The following is a 6,000-nucleotide window of genomic DNA, read 5'->3' as shown; positions in this document are numbered from 1 at the left end:
TAAGTCCGTTCGGATCATCCTAACGATTGGTGCATATTACGATTATGATGGCAAATGGATGTCAAAACCGCCTTCCTTAATGGGATTTTGGAAGAAACTATGTATATGACACAGCCGGAAGGTTTTGTTGATCCAAGCAATGCCGAGAAGGTATGCAAGCTTAAGAAGTCCATTTATGGACTAAAGCAAGCAAGCAGAAGTTGGAATCTGCGGTTCGATGAAGCCATTAGTAAGTTTCACTACTAGAAAAAGGCCGATTTCCGACGGATTGTTTCTGATGGACAAGAATTTCCATCGGAAAAGTCAGAAATTCCGACGGATTTTTATTTCGTTGGAAATTCGTCGGAAACATCCGACGGAATATAAGTCCATCGGAATATATGGGCTTTCCAACATTCAATTTACGAAGGAAATAAAATCCGTCGAAAGTTTCCGACGGAAAATTCCGTCGGAACATTAAATTTTCGACGTAAATAAAATCCGTCGGAAATTTCCGACGGAATTTAATACCTTTTCCGACGGAATTATGCTTTTAAAAAAAAAAAGAACTCTTACAAAACCTAGAACCCTACTTTCCCCCTCCCCTTTCATTTCTCTTTTCTCTCTCCTTTCTTCCGCCTCTCTTCTCTTTCTCTCTCCTCTCCTCTTTCCTATTCTCTTCCTCTCCTCCTTCATTCTCTTCCTGTCTGATCTCCTCTCCTCCTTCATTCTCTTCCCCTCTGATCTCCTCCATGATATTTACTAGGCCGGATGTATCGTATGCCTTAAGTGCTACGAGCCAATACCAATCAGACCCAGGAGAGGCGCATTGGACTGCAGCCAAGAATATCCTAAAGTACTTGAAAAGGAACAAGGATAAATTCCTTGTCTGTGGTGGCCGTAATGATTTGGTTGTTGAAGGTTATACTGACGCGAGCTTCCAGACTAACAGAGACGACTCCAAGTCGCAATCGGGGTACATATTCTGCCTTAATGGAGAAGCGTTTAGTTGGAAGAGTGCTAAGCAGAGCACCACTGCAGATTCTACAACTGAAGCTGAATACTTGGCAGCTTCGGAAGCAGCTAAGGAGGTAGTTTGGATTCGTAAGTTTATTGGTGAACTTGGTGTTGTACCCTCAATTAAGGGTCCAATAGACCTCTATTGTGATAACAATGGAGCTATTACTCAGGCCAGGGAGCCAAGGGAACATCAGAAGGTCAAACATGTCAAGTGGCGATTTCACACGATAAGGGAATGGAAATCCGAGGGTGAAATCAGAATTTGTAAGATTGGAACAGACGAAAATGTAGCCGATCCTCTGACAAAACCTTTGTCTCAAGTGAAGCACAACAATCACGTTGAGGCAATGGGAATCAAGCATATTGGAGATTGGCTTTGATTTCCCTGTATAGGTGTTTTAATTATGCTCGATGTCTTAATGTAAAACACTATGTTGAACCATTCAATTTTGGAGCAATTAAATTTTCTGCAAATTTATAATTACTCCACATCAATTTAATTGTGGTTTAGAATTAAATAATGAGTGCATTCGATTTATGAGAATATTCAAAACAGGGTATCAAGACCATGTCTTGGATAAAGAAACACTTGTTAAGTGAACATTGAATATTTTAATCGAAAATTATCCCTAATCGAGGTCATTTAAACGATGGACGATAAATGACCACTTGAGATTAGTGTGTAGTATGATTTATAGCACCGTTTCGGGGTTTTTGATGTGTCTTGCGGGAGAGTTACAACACTAGAACTGGAAGGCGATCGCCTGTACCTGTAAAAGCACGGAGACGACGGTATCGCCTGTACCACCTCCTTCTCTCTTCTTTTTTTTTTTTTTTGAATTCGAATTTGATATGAGGAGGCGACGGTTCGCCTTCTGAGTTTCTTTATAAATAGAAACCCCCTCTCCTCTCATTTCACACTTTTGCAAATTTTGAGAAAATTTTCGAGAGAAAGAGAGAGCTTTGATTCCGGCTGCTATTGCTGATACAACCGTCTTCCTTTTCCCTACTCATCCGGTTTCCGTTTGAGATAGTTGGTCAGCACCGCTTGAGGGGTTTGTGAGCAATCACCATTATTTCTAGAGGCACATACGGATTTACCGTTTGTGCATCAGCTAGTTCAGGCTTTAAAATACTTGCTTTTTTCAGAGGGTACATACGGTCAAGCGCCTGTGCCCCTTGCAAGCCATCCACTGAATTCTGCCTGATTTATCAGCCGATCAACACTTTTTACCCTTTCAGCTTATTTTTGAGGTACTGTCTCTACCCCCTTCAGCTCTTTCATGTATTTTTGTTTGTCTCTTTCTCATTTTTCTTTCTTTGGTTTTAAAAGTAAATGGACTCACCAACCACACACCCGACACACCACGATTTAGAGGTCAACCGGTCCCCTGGTACGGCTGAGTCTAAGACTGGGGGAGCCACCTCTAGGAACTGGGATTCCCCCTGTTCATCTCCCAATCCGACCGTCTTTGTGTCTGTGTAGGGCACAATGGCTCGTCCTAAAAAGACGTATGTAGATCCGGAGTATAAAGGAGAAAGCTCCGAAGAGTTACCGCCTAAGACGAACCAGGATGAGATGACAAGGGAATCCCCTAGAGGTGCCCCTAGCACCCCTAGCGATGGAATCCCGAGGTCCGATATTGGAGGCGGTGAGGAAGCCGCCTCCATCTCTAGAGCTGAGGAGAGAGAATCTTCTGGCGATGAGAGCTGCGGGGAAACCGCCTCTAGGTCAAACTCCAGGCAAAGCAGCAGCAGCAGCTATCTTACACCGGTTGTAGGTAGCGAGGAGGAGGAGAGACCCACTTGGAACAATAAGGGTGATCCCCTCCTGATCCAGGTCTCAGCTAAAGACCGGGCTAGCATGGAGAGGAACTTGGAAAACTTTGTACTCATGCGGCTTCTAGGAAAGGGGTACACCATCTGGGTCCCGCCTGAGATGGGGACAATTTCCTGGGAAGACAACCAGCACATTGCGAATGGGTACTTTAGCTGCTATGAGGCGGCCTTTCTAGCCAGCCTCCGCTTCCCCCTACACAACACCATAAAGGCCATCTTAAGAGGATACAGCCTGGGCATGTGGCAATTAACCCCCAACTCTTGGGTTAACATTTTAGGCTACATTGCCGCCTGCAAGATGTAGGGCCTAAACCTCGGCTGGGAGGCCTTCGCCCACATGCACTATTTAAGCCGGAGCCCAGGCGGGTGGAGAGCTTGGTATATTCTGACCACTTATCCCAAGTATTTGATGACGTTGGATAAACCGTCTAAGTGGTCAGACTGGAAGAACCGCTTTTATCTTGTTTCAGCACCCACAAAAGAAGAGAATTGCGAGCTTAGGACCTACAACCTAAAGCCTAAGCTGCTTGGGCAGAAGTGCAAGATGCCCCAAGTCCCGGAGGAGGACTATGAGAGAATCATAAAGACGGGGTTCTTTGAACTTACTACCACTACCCTCTCAACCGGTGAACTAATAAGCGTGCCCAAGAATTGGGTACCCAAACACGAGTTTTTGCCAGATGAGACATTCTTATCCGCTTGTGGGTTAAGCACCCAATTTAAGAAACGTAGGTTGTAGGAGCACCTGGCACTATTATGCTGCCTTAGCTATTTCATACTTAACGAAATTTTTCTTGTATTCGCCTAATCATACGATTGCTTTTTGCAGTAAACGTCTTAACGATGTTGCCTCCAAACAAGACTCCTGTTAAATCAGCCAATGAAATCCGCAAGGAGAATGCAGAGAAGAAGGAAGCTGCCCAGGCGGCAAAAAACAAGGTACACACGCCTGTCCCTTAGTCCTTTGTTTTTTTTGTAAGTATATACCGACTGACCATTATGCCTGCTTTTTGACCTAGGATGGGAGCGAGGCGCCTCGCTCTCTAACCAAGATGATCCGGTCCTGGCCTGGTGACGATGGCGCCGTCTCCAACAAATCCCAAAAGGGCTCTGCTCAGGCGATCCTAGGCCGTATAACGGTTGGGGGTAAGAGCGTAAAAAAACTCTCGCCTAAGGTTTGACCTCACCTTCGGGAGGTCAGATATTCCAGAGGCACCGAAGGATATTGCGCGGCCTAAGACTTCAGGCGCTTCTATGCCAGTTGAGGGTAATCGAGGCCCTCAAACTGACTTTCAAGGTACAATTGACCCCTTCAACCCTTCTTTGCTTGGAAAACTCCCAACTCCAGCAGGAAGACTCTTCTGGCAGCCGGCAGTCTATAGGAGGGGCGTATGTACCTTTCTCACTGTCTCTTTCTGGTGCAGATCTCTCCCCTGAGCCGTATGAAGATTGGGTCAAGAAGGAGTCGTTTGTGCACTCTTTTGTTGTAGGCTCTAGTCATTCTCAGGCGATATATCTCATGACGCAAGGTGGCATTTCCCCTGCGCTCTGGGAGCATGATGCGAAGTGTTGGCTCATGAAGTTCAATAGGCAGGACAGCTTCAGTGTCGTATGTCATGAGGAACGAGGTTTCACCGGTTTCCCCTTTTTTAGTTGTTTTGATGGCCTGTAGGATATGAGGCAACTCATCTGCCCATAGATCGCCAGCCCTTTCTATTTTCTTCTTGATACCGTCTAAGATCAGTTTGTTGAAAGCTTCAACTTGACCGTTTGCTTAGGGACGGCCGACTGATGCGAAACAGTATGAGATCCCTTGATCTCCCAACCAGTTCTTGAGGGTAGACGTCTCAAATTGAGGACCATTGTCAAAAACCATAGACATAGGAACCCCAAACCAGGGGATGATATTTTTCCAAATGAAGGAGATGACGTCCTTTGTCTTAATGCCTTTGACCGCCTCTACCCCTACCCATTTGGTAAAGTAATCTACAACCATCAGAATGTATCTTCGTCCACCTGTAGCAGGTGTATAGGGACCTAGGATTTCCATGCCCCACTTTGTAAATGGAACCGGGCTGTAGATCACCGTCAGGTCAGTGGCCGGACGGTGTATGAGTTTGCCAAATTTCTGGCATTTATCACACTTTTTCACCATTTCATGGCGTCTGCCTCAAGGGTAGGCCAGAAGTATCCCTGCCGCCTGACCCTCATTGCTAGAGTTATGCCGCCTATATGTGAAGCACAAAAGCCCGAGTGCAGATCCTTCAGCACCTCTTTCCCCTTTTCTGGGGCAACACACTTCAACCACGGCTGGAGGTAACCCTTCCTGAGGAGTTCTCCTTGATGGATCTCAAAACTTAAGGCCCGCTTTTTCAGTGCAGCCGCTTCTGAAGGGGAATCCGGTAGAGTGTCGTCTGCCAAGTAAGCCCGGATGGCATCCATCCTGGTTGAGCTTCGGTCAAGAACTCCAATGGGATCATTCTCAATCATTCTCAACACCGAGGCGCATCACAGGAGGCGGAAGATGCCAATTTTGATAGAGCATCCGCATGATTGTTTTCTGACCTAGGCACTTGACTCAAGTTAAATTTGTCAAGTGTCTCGGCCTCGTCTTTGACCACCTGAAGATATTTAATCATTGCCGATGGGTGGCCTCATAGTCACCATGGTATTGGCTGACGATCAACTGAGAATCTGAACAGGCGTCAACTTTCCTTGCCCCTGCCGCCTTACACATACGGATTCTAGCTAGCAGGGCCTCATACTCCGCCTCATTATTCGAGGCTTGAAACTTGAACCGTAGTGCATATTCATATTTGTCCCCTTCTAGAGACTTATAAATTACCTACACCACAGTCGTTCATCGTAGAGCTCCCGTCTACATAAACCTTCCAAACCTGATCAATGTTTTCCGGCTGATCCAGCCTTGTCATTTCAACAATGAAGTCAGCAAACGCCTAACCCTTCACTGCTTTTCTCGGTTCGAAGGTTATTTCAAGGATTTGCATCTCAATAGCCTATTTGAGCATCCTACCGGATGACTCCAAGGTTGTCATTGGCCACTTGAGGGGTTGGTCTGTGTAGACCACCACCGGATGTGCCAAGAAGTATGGTTTCAACTTCATTACGGCCATGAAAAGGGCAAGGCCAAATTTTTCAACC

Source organism: Chenopodium quinoa, unplaced genomic scaffold, assembly GCF_001683475.1.
Source record: "Chenopodium quinoa cultivar QQ74 unplaced genomic scaffold, ASM168347v1, whole genome shotgun sequence".
NCBI classification, from domain to species: domain Eukaryota; kingdom Viridiplantae; phylum Streptophyta; class Magnoliopsida; order Caryophyllales; family Amaranthaceae; genus Chenopodium; species Chenopodium quinoa.
Note: the sequence above shows the minus strand (reverse complement) of the source record.